General features: G+C 48.8%; 1 protein-coding gene across 10 annotated transcripts in view; it reads left to right on the forward strand.

Moving 5' to 3' along the window:
* Nucleotides 1–8,029: 8,029 nt before the first annotated feature.
* Nucleotides 8,030–15,862, forward strand: part of COL6A3 (collagen type VI alpha 3 chain) — a 61,849-nt gene continuing 54,016 nt past the window's right edge. For 4 of the 10 annotated variants that reach the window (XM_064660257.1, XM_064660258.1, XM_064660259.1 and 1 more), the window contains exon 1: nucleotides 8,326–9,059. The gene's annotated coding sequence lies outside the window, so the exon portion shown is untranslated. Of the gene's footprint in view, nucleotides 9,060–15,862 lie in introns of all 10 variants that reach the window. The other 6 variants (XM_064660261.1, XM_064660262.1, XM_064660265.1 and 3 more) reach the window with 5 other exon arrangements.

Below are 15,862 nucleotides of genomic sequence, written 5' to 3' on the forward strand. Positions count from 1 at the left end.
GCATCACTGCACGTTCCTGCTCCACCAAAGCCTCCCCCTGCAGTGCAGAGGGGCAGGTCCTGTGACTGAATTCATCCTTTGCAGCCACACAAATCCTTCGGTGTCACTCTCAGCAGGTTGCTCTGCCCCTTGAGCTGGGGGCACCAGCTGGTATTTTCATGCCCGTTAAGTGCCAGGCTTGGGAGCTTTGCAAGGCTGTTGTGGCACCTGGGTTCACCACGGCCCAAAGACTGGACCATGAGCTGCCATGGAGCAAGGCCTCCTCCTTGGTCTGGGCATCATGTGAATTCCCTGTCAGAGCTCACCTTCTAGGGTGTGGACCAAAACTGGGGGGGAAAGGGAAATTTGGAAAAGCTGATGGACTGCCTAGGCCCTCGATGCTGCAGCCTGGGCTGTGTCTTTGAAGGATACAGCCTTTTCCATGGTGCATTAAGGCAGACAAACCTTCCTTAAGAGTCAAAAAAGGACCACATTCACCCAATATATAGCAAAATAATTTTCTGGCTGGTAGTAAACTTACCTTGAAACCAGCACAGCAAGGACGGTTTCGAATAGGCACCCAAAATAAGCATCTTAAATACGTAGCAAAGGTGGCCTTGCCATGAGGCTTCCTCAAAGCCAGGCACTTCCACATCCCTGGAAGTGTTCAAGGCCAGGTTGGAGGAGGCTTGGAGCAACCTGGTCTAGTGGAAGGTGTCCCTGCCATGGCAGGGGGCGGAACTGGATGGGCTTCCTTCCAACCCAGGCCATTCTATGATTCTAAAATAAGGACAAGCTGGCAGTAACTCACCAAACACCTCTCCTCGTTGCTCATACCTCTACATTTTCCTTGGAAATGAAACAAAAGCCGGCAAGGTCCATCTCCCCGTGGTGCCTGTCACCACCTCCCTGCCAAAGCTGTTCCTGTGCTGACAGCAGGTGTCAAGAGAAGACACATCCTCCGTGTGAGATGCTGCTGACATGAGAACCCACAAAACAAAAACATGTGTCACCCGTGGCTGGGCTGGACTTAGGTCCTTCTACTTCAAGAACAGTAAGTCTGATGCATTGAGGAATCAAAGCTGCTGTGCCAGAGGACAAAAAACAAATCTCCCAAAGAATTAGATTGCTCTGAAGGCAGGGAGGAAGCCTAACCCAGATTAACTGTGACCTGAGAGAGGAAACCAGTGAAAGAAATGCTGGTGTTGGTGGATGGTGCTTAAGGGCTGCTTGGCATCCCTCTCCTCTCTGCTTGGAGGACCAGAGACCCCTAAGTGTTAGATAAAACAGGGAAAACCACACACAGAGTAAAGCAAGACAATCCAAGGTTTGGGACCCAGCCCTGAAGAGGAAGAGGAGCTGGCTGGTGGGCAGGCTGAGCCCCACAAGTGCTGATGCACACTGGTGCAGCCCACGGAGGTAAAGCTGGGCTTTGAGCTGGAGCATCAGTTATCTTGGATACAGGACCTTGTCCTGGCATGTGGCTGCCTGGCTGGGCAGCAGCAGTTTGTCAGAGGGACAGGATGGCGAAGGTCACGTTTATTTGGAGGGGCTTGGATGAGACATGCTGCACCTGGACTCGCTCACAGGAGGGTAAAACACCCCCTTGTGAAAGCTGATCAGGCTCGATGCACTCAAAAGCTCTGGTGTCTGAGCTTTGCAGGGCAGGTTCAGATGAAAGGAACACCCTTGGGGTGACAGTGCAGAGGGCCTGTTCACAGCTGGTTTGGGAGCAAGGAGTTAGGACAGACCATCATCCACTGTGAACTCATCCTGTCCGTGTACTTCCTCTCTAGGAGCAGTGATGTGCCAGCCCAGGGGGAAGGGGTCAGCATATGGACCTCAGGGAGCTAGAACACGTCCAGTCAGGCTTTGCTGGCACTCAGGCTCACTCCTCCCAAGTTTTACTCCCACAGACACTCAGACCCATAAAGACCATCCCTGTTCCAGCTTACTTGGAGCTGACAGGTGACTTGCTGCTCGGTAGCACAGGAATTTTTTAGGGACAAGCACACTGTTGTTCCGCCTTGGGGAAATGAAGTGATTTTCACGTGTTCCCACTGCAGGATGAATGAATGAGACATTTGACAAAGGACACATTCGTAAGGCTGGCAAGCCTGCTGGCTCTGGGTTTTATATGGAGAGCTGAAGGCTGTTTTTCCACTCATTTCTGCCATGAGTGGTTGAAAAGGGTGATAAACAGCAACAGTCACCAGGCAAAGCCATCCCCACCTCTTCCTACCCCAGCACAGGTTGATCTTTCACATCCAGGGACATCCCCAGCCTGAGGGGCTGCAGCAGGATCCCGGCACCACGAGAGCTGCAGGTTCTGGTTGCCCAAAGAGATGCCTAAAGGTGGGGAAAGGTTCATTTTCGCAGAGGTTTCCCATTAACTGCGAGATGCTTCCAGCAGCAGCAGGAAGGATAACAACCTCCTGAGCCTCCACAACCAATGTTTGCTCCCCAAAGCTGAGCTACAGGACAAAGAAAGACTCAGCTTCTCCTTTGGCTCTGTAAAACCAGGCTGGCTTCCTCAGCAAAAAACCCAAACAAAACCAAACCAAAACCAACCAAACAACAAACTCACGAAACTTACAAACTTCAGCAAAACATCATCATATTCCCCAGGAAAATAATTTGCTAGTGCTTTTTTTTACCCCTTTTACCCCAGTTGTAAGCAGGAGCTTGCATCTGGTCACGTGAGCAGCTTTAGCAGATGAAATTGGTTTTTTTTCCTCACACTTGAAAATAACTTCAATACCAAATTAGGGTGTCTCACTTTCTTACTGGTTTGTATTTGACTGTGTGGGAATAACCTGGCAGTACCAAGGAACTGATGTTTGCTTAAAGAAAAACTCTCCAATAGAGCTCTCCTGCAGAAAAATCCATTGCTCTGAAAATTGCCTAGGCCAAGTTCAGCTGTGTTTCTAGATGGATTTGGGCAAAACCCTTGGCTTCCAAAGGAGCTCCAGCCATTTACAGGGGGAAAATCCAGCAGCTCCCATATGATGCCTCATCAGCTGTACCCAACACAGTGAACAGCACGGTGGAAACAAAACAGTTTTACCTCCTTGTTAGAAACTCGGGGTCTCCAGGCGCCTCAGACAAACAAACACCTCAAGCACAAGTTGTTCCATATGCTCAGTGTAAATCCTGGAGAAGCCCCTGAGGAATAAATACATACTGGCCACATACATGCTATTTCCTGGTATTTTTTTTTAGTACTAACTCCAAACAAAACAGCCACAATGTGGAGATGCTGTTTATATCAGCTCCCCATCAACTGACAGGATGTTTATAAAGGAGAGAGCAGCATTACATAGCACAGACCCCTGTGCCCACCCAGTGGGACTCCCATGGCTCCAGGGAGACCTCAGAGCCCTTCCAGTGCCTAAAGGGGCTCCAAGAGAGCTGCAGAGGGACTTGGGAACAAGGGATGGAGGGACAGGACAAGGGGGAATGGCTTTAAACTGACAAAGGCTGGGGTTAGATGGGATATTTGGAAGGAATTCTTCCCTGTGAGGGGGAAGATGGGGAGGCCCAGGCACAGGTTGCCCAGAGAAGCTGTGGCTACCCCATCCCTGGAAATGTCCAAGGCCAGGTTGGAATGGGCTTGGAGCAACCTGGGCTAGCGGAAGGTGTCCCTGTCCATGGGAAGGGGTTGGAATGAAATGAGCTTTAAGGTCTCTTCCAACCCAAACCATTCTGTGCTCCTATGGAAAGAGATGGAGTAGGGATTCAACTCCTCAAATCCATGTGCTCACCTTGAGCAGAATGCAGGGTTTCCCCCTCTTTAATTCAGAGCTCTATCAAATCAGGAGAGTGGCCCAGTTTTCACAGCTGAATCAAGCCTATTCAACTTTGCTCCAAAGATTAAAAAGCAGCAACATTTTGGACAGATCACCTGGCAGGATGCCCACAGGGTATTTCAGTATCCAGCATTGCTGCTCTCTGGGCTCCTTCTCACCCTACCCACAAGCAAAAGATCTCACGGCAAACTCTGTTTATCACATAAAAACCCACATGGGCAAGATAAAGTATTTTTTTTCTTATTTCTTTAATAGGGAACCCTAACAAGAACATTCCCCTGTGGCCTGGGATATATGGCACATCAATAGAGAACTCTATATTTCCAGGGCTCTCCTCTCACTTTAATCATAACACACGATTTTTTGCTCTTTGCCACTGGTGCACAATGACCACAGGTTTCCAATGAAGAGGCTGCAGCAAATTCTCAGGTCTTTTTTTCCCCTCCATATCTTCCTGACTAACACAGCACTCATTCATGGGTATAAATAATTCCCTATAATTCCTTTTTGAGAACAAATAATTCCCTATAATTCCTCTTCGGCTCGTCTGCCGTTACATCATCCTGTCCGCGTGGGCAGTGAGTATTTCTGGCTTCTCCCTGACTCCAGCTCTTTTCAAGCCACCTCACCTCTCTCCCTGTAATTAGTAACAGGCTTTTCCATCACAAAACTTGGAAATTTCATTGAACTGTTGAAATTCAGCCCATTTCAAACAGCTCTTATGCAGTACAGGACTTCCAAGTTGCCACAGGACTTGGAGGCCATTTAAAAGATTTTTTTTTTATCCTCTTGTGCAAGGCTTGACCTGGAAGACTCCACAACAAGAAAACAGGAGCAACCCAAAACAACGGCTGGCAAGGTCTGTGTTGGCCCAAAACACGTCTTGTGCTCCCTGAATTATCTTTTATTCTGGAGAAGAGCGTAGTTGTCTTTCACAGAAGGGGAACATCACGGTTCACATCACAGTTTACTGACCTAGAAGATGCACGTTGTGTGAGAGGGGGTAATTCCACATTATTTACATATTTGACAGTAGTTTGTTCCCTGTAATCACAGAAACTGAAAATCCCTTCAAGCAGAAGGGCTTTTTGCAGATGCAGTTGGTCAGGGCTCCAAGTTTCACCTTTTGAATTATGATCTCTCCTACAGGCCGTGGATTAAGACTGTATATATACACTCAGACTGTATATACACACAACCTGGGGCGGGCTTGCTTTTGTTGCTGAGATTTTTAAGAGAGGAAAAGAAATCCCATAGAACCATAAAATCAAAAAATGGTTTGGGTTGGAAGGGAACTGAAAGTCCATCTTGTTCCATCCCCCTGCCATGGCAGGGACACCTGCCACTAGCCCAGGTCGCTCCAAGCCCCGTCCAGCCTGGCCTTGGACACTTCCAGGGATGGGAAGGAGGTTTTGTAGAGGTGTTTTAACATTTTGGCCAGTGCTGCTGGATGGAAAAGGCAGAGCTCTTATCTTTCCTTACTTCCCACTCTGACCTGCCCATCCAGAGATGCTCTTGCCCTTTTCCCTGGCTGTTTCAAAGCCTGGAGTGGTATCGAATGCAACACAAATATATCAAGAAATATTTGCACAGAGGCAGACAGACAAACAGAAAGAGAAGGAGAAAAGCAGAACCAGGAAAAGCTTCAGGAAAATATTTCCTGGACCACTTCCTAACTGGGGTGCTGGTGGAGTGGGAAGCAATTGGATAAAAGCAACAACAAATAGTCTGAAACTAATGAAAACCATCTATTGCGAGCGAAATTAAAATGCAATTTGCAGCCCTGCCCTCGTTCCTGCAGAGCAGCTCTTTGCACTGATTTGCAAGCAGAGAAATAGGGGTGTGAAGGCCCCAGCTGGACCCCACATCTCCAGTCCACTGTGCGGATGCCCAGCCGGGGATGGAAAAGTAACAGAGCAACCCTTGGTTTTGGTGGTACTCCCTGATTTCAGAGTGAGCAGCAGCCCCACCTTGCAGAGGCAGTTTTCACTTGAGGGGAAAAAGATGAATTTGGGTTTGGTGGCTGCCCAAGGGGTCCCTGGAGGAAAAGCCAGCAGATGGTGCTCAAGGATGGAGCCACGGTGGGATGCTCCTGGGTGTCCCCATGCACAGGAACCTGGAGCCAGCCCCCCTGAGCCTGTGTGAATCACACGGGGGAAATCCACAGAGCTGCTTAAATCAGGGGTAGAAACGGCCCAGCTGAAGCATGTCAGCAAAGAACTGCAAAGCTTCACCACTCTCTGCCAGTTCCACTGAAGACTTTTTATGAGGGGCTCAAGCTGGGACCCGTATTCTGGGGATGGGAGGACACCAAGGTCCCCTTTGCATCCAGGCAAGGATGTAGCACACATGGCTTCTTTTTTTTTTTTTTTTTTGTGGGTAGAAAGAGAATTCCTCAAAACCCTTCTGACTCATAGCATTAATCACGTCTAGTTATTACACCAGGGAGAAAATCTTGCTAAACTTAATCCCAGCTGCCTCTACAAATTACCAATGTGATGTGATTCAGTCTTTTACTAATTATCAGAAGGTTTTTTGGTGTCTGGGGCTGGAAAGTAGTCTGTTCCTGCAGATGTCACCCCCTCTCCCCGGGTGTCACTCACCCCCAGAATGTCACAGCAGCCACAGAAGGGACCTGCCTGGGTTCCCTGTCGCTGCCAGGATGGACAGGGAGCGCTTTTCCGGGGGTCACCAACACAAACATGGAGGGAACTGCTAAAGGAAGGATTGGAAAGGATCGTGAGCGAAAGGGGAAAAAAGTAACCCCACCCCAAAATGCCCTGAGCATCCTGGCTGGCTGCTCCCCAACTGTGTGCCAGTGACAAAGCCCCTTTTTGGAAAGGAAAACCTCTCAGCTCGGTTATTACAGCCATAAAGGCAGTCAGATGGGAATTGAACAGCTCTTACAGCCTCATTAATTATTGGAGCACTGGTAAAAGTCATTTCAATATTAAAACCATATTAAGACAAAGAAAAAAAAGGAACAAATGCTAACACCACAACAAGAAATTAATCTAACTTCCAAGTTAAATATGTTCTTAATCGAGCTGCGATAGGCACTCAACACATGTGCACACTTTACTAGTACTGTTGCATTATTTACCTGGAATCCTCTATCTTGGCTGTTTTCACTATGGTTCTGAGGGTGCCTGGAACTTTCCCATGGTTTGTTCTTCTGGGTTTTTTTCAGTCAAACAAAAATGTTTCCCTGTGCTCCTCCATTGCCAAAGGTGCTTCTGAAGTAAAGGCAACAAAGATCCCAGCTGCTATTGAACTAATATGACCAGACCATACTGGTTACCACTGGTGGTGGCAAACTGGAACCACTGGACCCCATTTGGTGGATGTAATTCTTCATACAGGTAACAGCACCCACAGTCGTGAGCTGCTGCTTTACTGGGATGCTGGTGCTGCTGAATCACAGAATGGCCTGTGTTGGAAGGGACCTTAAGCACCATCTCACTCCCAGCCCCTGCCATGGGCAGGGACACCTTCCACTAGACCAGGTTAATCTAGAGCCTGTCCAGCCTGGCCTTGAACACTTCCAGGGGTGGGGCAGCCCACCTGGGCTCTCTGCCTGACATCCAAAATCACCTGGAAAAGCCCTTGGTTTGGATGCTTCTGCTGACATAACGCACCTCCATCGTACGTATTTTATCCTCCAGCAGCTCTCTCTCAACCACTCTGAGTGAAAATAAAAATTTTAAAAATTAAAATAAAATAAAAATAGGCTGCTTGTCAGTGCTTGGCAGCCGCTCCCATTCCCACCACCCCTGTTCGGCACCCACCGACTGACCCCCAGTGAGGAGCTTTAGCTCCCTTCTGCCAGGCACGTCTGTTATTTGGGAACACCCTGTCTTTGAGCTTCAGCCTGACAGATTTGGGGGGGGGACATGACACCCTGCTTGCTTTGAGGCTCGAGGCTGGGGAGGTTCACTCTGGATCCCACTGCGAGGTCGACGTTCAGTCTCTGCCAGCACCAAGACAAGCACCATTTCTAGAACAAGCTGTTGCATCACTCCAAGGGCTCAGCACTTTCCTGAAACATTCCAGCTATTTCTTTATGGGGCTGGTCTTGTGAACAGGACAAAACCAAGAGCAAACATCATAAATCCCTATTTGAAAGGAGAATTTGACTATTTGATTCCAGGGAGTCCATCTCTGTTCCAGCCTTATATGGAACCAAACAAGAGCACGAGATAAGAATTAATGTTTCCATACCACTCTTTCTTGAAAAAAACCACCAAAAACCCACTCCAGGCTGAAATGTTTGACTTTGGCCAGTGATCTGCTCTCGCTAAAGGCAGAGGAATAAAATTAGTCCCAAATTTAATAGGCTCTGCCAAATAAAAAGTTAAAGGTATTTTTTCACATTATATAAGTTTAAAAACTTTCAGACTCGATTTGTTGCCTTTTAAACTTTTCCTTTAAACCTATATGTATTTTAAAATATGTATCCTTATGCTGAGGAACTACCTTTTATTTATAAGTTATGCTGTAACATAAATCCCCCACTTCTTCCTCCGCATCTGGGTAGGTAAAAAGCTCCTGCTGTTTTCAGTAGGAAACAGCAGATTTCAATAGGAAACTGTACGAAGAGACTCTCTCCCGCTGTGTAGATGCTCGTGACTGTTCAGGGGAAGAGGCTGAGCTTCTCGCAGCCTCGAGCATCTCGGAACGGCGCTTCATACCTTAGTATGGTCCTTGGCACGTCCTGGCTCCTGCAAATATCCAAACCTAGCCCTTCCTGACCAAAAGGCATAGTTTAATCGACTCCTTCCATTCCACAGGGCCTTTGTTTTGTTTCGTTTTTTTCTTTTTTTTTATACGTTTCTTCTCACAGATAAGGGGGAAGCACTTCGGATACCGCATGGCCAGCGCGGGAAGGGGAAGCCGCACAGTGCGGAGGCGTCCCCCGAGGCCGGCCGGGGGGGGCAGTGGGGACTGTGTGTGATGAGCAGCTCTGACCTCAGCCCCAGGAACGCCAGCACCAACCATCTGGATCCCATTTGCGGCGCCGGCTGGCCCGGCCCCCCGGCACTGCCGCGCCCGCCACCTCCCCCGGCCCGGCCGCGCTCAGACTCACGGCAGCCGCCGCGGAGGGACCAGCGCATCCCGTCCCGCATCCCGCCGGTGCCCGCACCCCACGGAGCCAGGCAGGCAGCCACCGGGAAGGCTGAGCAGCACCGCATGCCATGAAGCAAGGGTGAGAGGCGCTTCGGAGCAGAAAATCCTGGAATAAGCAACTTTTTTTTGGAGGTTTGCTCAGGGGTAAGTGTTGCTTTCTGCGCGGGAGCCCTTAGCCTGGGCTATAGCCCCAGCCAGCTGCTGTGCCATTTCCCCCCTTCCTCAGTGGGGTGTTAGTACTTGGGGAGTTTTCAAGGAATTTTGGACAAAACCCATTCCCAGGTTTGCATCAGTGTTGGAAAAGTGGAGGTGCGGGTGGGGGGGAGGGCGATTCTGCCGGCTTACTACCCTGGGAGTCTCCTCCCGGAGCCGCTGCACCGCAGTTGTACAGGGACGCTCCTGTCCCTGCCGCTGCAGGTGAATGAATCCATTCGAAAGAACTCAGCAGAGTACTTCCCCTGCTATTACAGGATGGTTTTTGCCTTTGATACCTCGAAATCACTGCAGCAGCAGTCTGATGGGATCAGAGCAGGATGACATGGGAAGCAGTGCCCCAAGGAGGGCATGTAATATTTAGGGGAGCTGCTTAGGCACAAGGAGCATGAATGGGACCCTGCAAGGAGTGTGGCTAAGGTGGTGTCTCAGTGCCTCTTTCCTGCTCCCAGGGCTCGGGGGGTGTTTGATAGCCACCCTCACCCCTCCTGTCCCAAGGTGAGGCAGGATGAACCTGGCAGAGATGCTGATCAGCCCATCTGTGCTGCTCGAGTCCTGCTGCCAGGCATGTCCCCATGGCTCTGGGGTGGGCCAGCGTGTGGCTCCAAGAATAATCCTCATCCTCCTGTGGTCATCCCCAGAGAGGGAAATGAGCCAAACAGCCTTTCCCCTGAGGGAACGGGCTCTCCAGCCTTGCCGTCACCTCCTGTCTCCACAGCTCCCGTCCACACTCCCTCCCGCCTTCCCCAGCCCTCCTGCCCCGTAGCCCCAGTTGCCCTCGGCTCCCTGGGGCTTTGACACAGCAATGCTCTTGCTGAGGGGGCGGCTCTGACTAATGCTGGAGACACCCTGCCACCGTCCCGCTGGGCTCAGCAAAGCCCTCCCTTCCCAGCTGGAGCCTGGAGCAACAAATGGTTGCGGCCAAACTGGTTTCCTGACCAAGAACGGGGGCCAGAACTGGCTGGAGCAGAGGTAGCCAAAGTGCCTCTGGTTCCAGCGGGTGTACTGGGAAACTCTCAGCTCATTTCTGGTTGCTGTGATGATTCATGTGTGCTCTCAGGGGAGGAATCCTGCATTTTTCAAACTTCTGGCTTTACCCCATTACTTACTGGTTTAAGGGGAAAAAAAAAGTCAGTGCTTGTGGTCGGATAATTACTGTGCTTACATAGTGCTGCTTCTGGGGCACAACCACCCAGTTTAGGAGGTTTGTGGAGGACAGACAGATGTCTCCAGCCTGAGTTTGTTGCAGGGAGCTGGGGGATTCCTTCAAGGCCGTGTAGGAATGCAGTGGCAGAGGAGAGACTCTGCACTTCCCTGGCACCATCCCTTAAGTCACCGGTATCAGAGTTCAGGGAAACAGACTTTTCATCCCCAAACTTACACGTTCATTCCGTCCTGCTCTTTGCAGAGAGGTTGACTGTGACCGGGACTGTGATGGCATTTTTAGGACAGGAGTGGAGGGCTTTGTGCTTGTTGCCACCACATTGCCATTCATTCATTCATTCCCTTTCCGTTTTCCAGCACTCTTCCCAGTCCCTCTTTCTGGTTTTTCAAACATCTCTACCATTTTCCATTCAAATGCATTAACTTGCCCTGACTTCAGGGTGAGCTAAACCAGCCCCTGCTTTACTCCCACATGCCAAAGGCGGGGGGAGGCGGGGGGAGTTCCTCCTCTACTTTTGCTACGTGCCTGTCCAGGAACAGAGGGAAGGGAAGGGAACATCTTATTCCTTCCATTAGTACAAACTGTGGTAACTGCACAGCCTTGCCAGTCTTGGACTGTATTCCCCCCAGCCTGGATGCGCTGGATTTCCAGGGGTGAGGCTGTGCCTGTGCTGGGCGTGCACGGCAGAGGGTGGCAGTGCGTGCCTGGTCTCCGCTGTGAATCACAGCCAGCCTTACCCCTCCGCGTGCCCATCACTTTTTCCACGTTTTTAAGTGCTCTGTGTTCCACATTAAGCAGCCGATTTGTTTGGGTGGAGAGGCTCCGGGAGGCTTCAGTTACTATACATAAAGAGTCATTGATCTTTGAGGGAGTTTCCTCTTCTTTTTTAGCAAATACTCCCTTTCCCCTTATTAACGACTCTATTTTAGTCTCAGCCTTAGGATGAAGAAAACAACTAGATTTTAACCCAGCAGCATGCTTAGAAGGACAAAAATGAGTATATGATTCATATCAAACACAGCCAGGGAACTAGCCTGGATAGGATATAAACACAGCCTAACACTGTCACTTTGCTGAATTGGAGCTCACAAGGTTTGCAAAAGCAGGAAAATTTTCCACTTTTTCAGGCTTGTTTGCTCTTAATATTCAGGTGTACCTTTGTAGGAGCCCAACAAGCCTCACCTTCCCAGTGCCACATGGCAGCAACCTTCATGGAAACACTTCAAAAGAGCCCATACAGATTTAAATGGCTCCACCTGTAGCCATGAATAAATCCAGGATCTGTCCTATTCAAGCTCATCCTGAGCCTCTAGAAGTAGTTTTGCTTCTCCTGAATGCTGTGGAGTCAGGTGGGATTCGGTGCTCTGTGATGAAGAGGCAGCCAGGCATGGGACACTTATGTCCCTTGGAAAGGTAACCCAGCTGTTTCACATGGAAAAACCCTGGCATTTAGCCTCACATGTGCCCAAATCACTGCTAGGAGTGGCTTTTGGCTAACAATTTGCCCAGCTGAGAGAAATTTAACAGGGTATTTATCCAGGCAAGAGAGGAGCATGCCATCTGTGCCTCTAAGGCTCCATATCAGGAGTTCAGATTTCTCCTCCCTGCTTGCTCCACAGCGTGACCAGATGCATATCCCACTGCTGGGGGTGCAAACAGCTGTTCTGGGTGGCTGGCACTCACTTTCAAGCCACTGGCAAGGCTTACAGCAGCCTCTTGTCTTCACTGCCAGTTCCTATGGATGTGGATACAGCAGACAACAGGCAAGCCAAGGGGATTTGAGGCCAAGCAGTTTGGTTAGGAAACAGGGTGATGATGAGATCCCCACAAAGCAAATTGAGATGAAAGCAGAAACAACTTGGTTTTGACTCTGACATCCCACGAGACAGACTTTTAGAGGGGTCTGGAGGATGCTCACAGCATCTCATCTCTTGTACCATCTCTGGGATGATGCTTTGCCCTCCCTCATCTCCTTTCAGGAAACCTGTTGGGACCCAGTTGCAAATCCACCTCTTTCTCTCAGTACAACATGATGCACCCTCTGTGCACAAGGAATTTAAGAGATGACATTGTTTCTCAGGTTTTTACTCCATATATTCTTTGGGGATGCTCTAGGGCTGGGCAGGAAAACTGGAGCCCATGTACCACGATTTGAGGCAGTGAGGCATCCCTGGCTGTGACAGGTGGCAAAGCTGCACGAGACCAAGCCCAAACCCAGGCCATTTGCCCCCAGAAAAGCACACCAGTTATAGCTCTGCCTACCATGCTTGCTTTGGGTCCTCTGCCCTTTCCCAGAGGCTGCTCAGCTCTGCACAGCATGAATGTGTCGCTGGGAGGGGGAGACAATGGGAACAAATGTCCCAAATACAATGTCAGTATGGTTTGGACCTTAGAGACCATCTCATTCCACCCTCTGCCATGGGCAGGGACACCTTCCACTAGCCCAGGCTGCTCCAAGCCCCATCCAACCTGGCCTTGGACACTCCCAGGGATGGGGCAGCCACAGCTTCTTTGGGTAACCTGTGCCAGGGCCTCCCCACCCTCCCAGGGAAGGATTTCTTGCCAATATCCCATCTAACCCTGCCCTCTGGCAGTGGGAATCCATTCCCCCTTGTCCTGTCACTCCAGGCCCTTATGAAAATATTAGTCACTGATTTTGGATTTCCTGCTTATCACATGCCAAGAGTCAGCTCTGTCCACCTCAGCCCTTTAACCTTAATAAAAAAAGTATCAAACTACAAAATGCCGGGACAGAAAACCCCTCTGACAGCTTATTACTTTCTCTTAAGAGTCCAGCATGACAGATAATATCAGTACCTGAAGCACTGCCCAGCTGAGAATTCAGATTTAAGAGGGATTTTGCAACATTAGTTATTCCCTCTGCATGCTGTTGCACCTATCTATATCCCTGCATGACACACATCACATTCCCATAGATGCTTCCCCACCTTCCCAAAGCCAGGCAGCCCAGCTCAGAGGCAGATAGAATGAACCAAAGTGGTATGCAACAGCTGCAGTAATTTTTCCCTGCCTTTTATGTTTTGCTTTCTAAGTCTTCTCATCTGCTTTGCACTCTTACAGATTTTCTTTTAAATATACTCTAGTGAAAAAAAACAAAAACAAAAAACCACATACACAGGCAGATGATTGCTTAGAAAGTGAATTTGAAACATTCCCTCGAGGGAAAATAAAGGAAAAAAAGATGTAAAATGTCGAATTTTATGCACAGAGAAATATGTAATATGCAAAAAATAGCTGCTGGGGAAAATATTTAAGGAAATCACTTCATTGTGTCAGGGATAGAAATGATTGCTTTTTGAGAGCATTATTAGGAACAGATGTATTTCTTCTGATGGAGGACATATTGTAATATTAAGAGGTCAGCACACACTATATAAACTCCAAACACACATAAAACCTTCAGATTATTTAAGTCTAACAAGGAGTTAGTGTTTTAGCACATGAATCATGAAGAAACTGGCTCCCCACGTTTTGGTGCTAGTTCTTAACAGTTCAGGAAAACTCTTTCCTTTCCTAAAGACACTCAGCAGCCAGTTTTTTCAGCTTATTTCTCCAACCTGCAGTGTTTATATCAAATGCTTCACCAGAGCTTTCACCCCCTCCCAGGACTGCAAGGGACTTTTCATTTAAAAAATGAAACAAATCCACCATCAAATCGCCTTACTCAAGATATAATATTGAAAATCCAAAAACCCAGGAGAATAAAGTTGCAAAACAGATACCTGCCATAAGAGTGGATGGCTTTGCATGATGCTGAAGCTCATCTCTTGTTGATGAACAAGTCCCTCTGCTTTCACGGGACTATGATGTGACCACGATGGAGGTCACTGAGAAAGCTGGAAATAGATCTGGAGGCCTCCTAAAGGCAAAAATGGGAAAGGAGGTGATTAAAAAGTGTAGCCAATTTATTATTGCTTGGGAAAGGCATTGTATTTCCCAGTCAGGGAGAAGAAATAAAAGCTCACTCTGGGTGTTGGTTTGGTGCACTGTGTTACTGTGTTATCCAGGTTCCTCTCATGGTGCCCGTGGGCTGTGGGAAGGTCACAGGGGATCCCATAGGCAGGGGGGATTTTGTAGCATCAGGGAGTTTCTCTTTTCCCTTCTGCTGCATTTCATGGCTGTAAACAGGCTCTGTGCAGCTGCTCAGTGCAAAAACCCCAAAGCTCCCAAATGTTTGCTTCAGTCCTGTCATTTGTTAGCTGGCAAGACATTAATTATCACTGGTTTATCCTGATGCTCTGCTCGTCCCCAGCTGCTGCTGGGACAGGCTGCCAGCATTCTAATACACAGGATGATAACATAACTTCCTAGGTTCTGGAAAAGAAATATGAGCACTTTGACAGCATACATTATTTTAATGGGCTGTTTTTCCTTTGCATGAATTTTAGTTCGTATTTTTCATTCATTGCTAGCAGCATTTTAAATCTGTGGCATCCCAGTCTAAAGGGGAAGGGAGCACCCAAGATTCTTGGATGCTCAGGGTTGAAAGGAAAGACAAAAGTCAGAGGGTCCACAAAAGCTTACACAGTTTTATTGGTAAATTACACACTTGGCATGGAAATTGGTCTGTCAGACCCTGATCTCTGACACACACATTAGCCTCCTTATCTTAGAACCACAGAATCGTAGAATATCCCGAGTTGGAAGGGACCCACAAAGATCATGGAAGTCCAACTCCTGGCTCTGCATGGGCCACCCCAACAATCCCACCATGTGCCTGAGAGCTCTTCTCGGCTTCTACCCACTCCCAATGGGTGCTGCAAGGCAAACCCCTCTCCAAAAACATGCAGCTCTTCCCTAAACCTCTTCTGCCCCGAGGGGAGATGCTCCAATGGGGTCGGATGGGTGGTTGTCGTGAGCTCAGTGCTTTTTTGCAAATCTCAGCTCTGGGACCTACAGAACTTTCTGTATTTGTGTGCTCAGGGGTCAAACCCCGTGGCTAATCCTGCATCCATGGGGAAGCAGAGGTTTTCCCTCTCCATGTGTCCTTTGGGTGAAACTAGTTTTTCCAAGAGCAAGCTGTCCATCGGGGAAACGGTCCAGCAGAGCAGGTTTGCTCCCAGTGGAGGCATTGGGAGGTTGGGCTTGGAGTGGAACAGCCAGGAGGATGGACCAGTGCCAGCTCACAAATGTGATTTTTTAATTTATTTGTGAATGACAGCGATACCTCTGGGCTGCAGCAGCTGCCTCTGTGGATTGAGGGATTGCCAATAACAGGGAAGACTTGCTGTGTCTTAACTCACATTGTGTGCTAACTGCTGGCTCTGGGTGCCTGTCAAATGTCTCTCCATCTGGCATCATTACTGTTGTTATTATTATCATTATAATTATTATTCACAAATGTGGGGGGAAAGGTAGAAGGTAGCTTTTTCCAAACTCATAAATGCCAGTGTCAGGATCAAGTCAGGTTTTGGGAAAGCAGGTGGAAGTTGTCCCCTCCCTTCCACTAACCTGCCCTATGATAACCCTGAGGAGTGTTTCTTCAATGAAAGTGGGATTAGCTGCTTATTTTTCCAAATTCCCAGCTCTTGGTTCCATTTCCAGCCAT

Source organism: Pseudopipra pipra, chromosome 7 (assembly GCF_036250125.1).
Source record: "Pseudopipra pipra isolate bDixPip1 chromosome 7, bDixPip1.hap1, whole genome shotgun sequence".
Taxonomy (NCBI): Eukaryota; Metazoa; Chordata; class Aves; order Passeriformes; family Pipridae; genus Pseudopipra; species Pseudopipra pipra.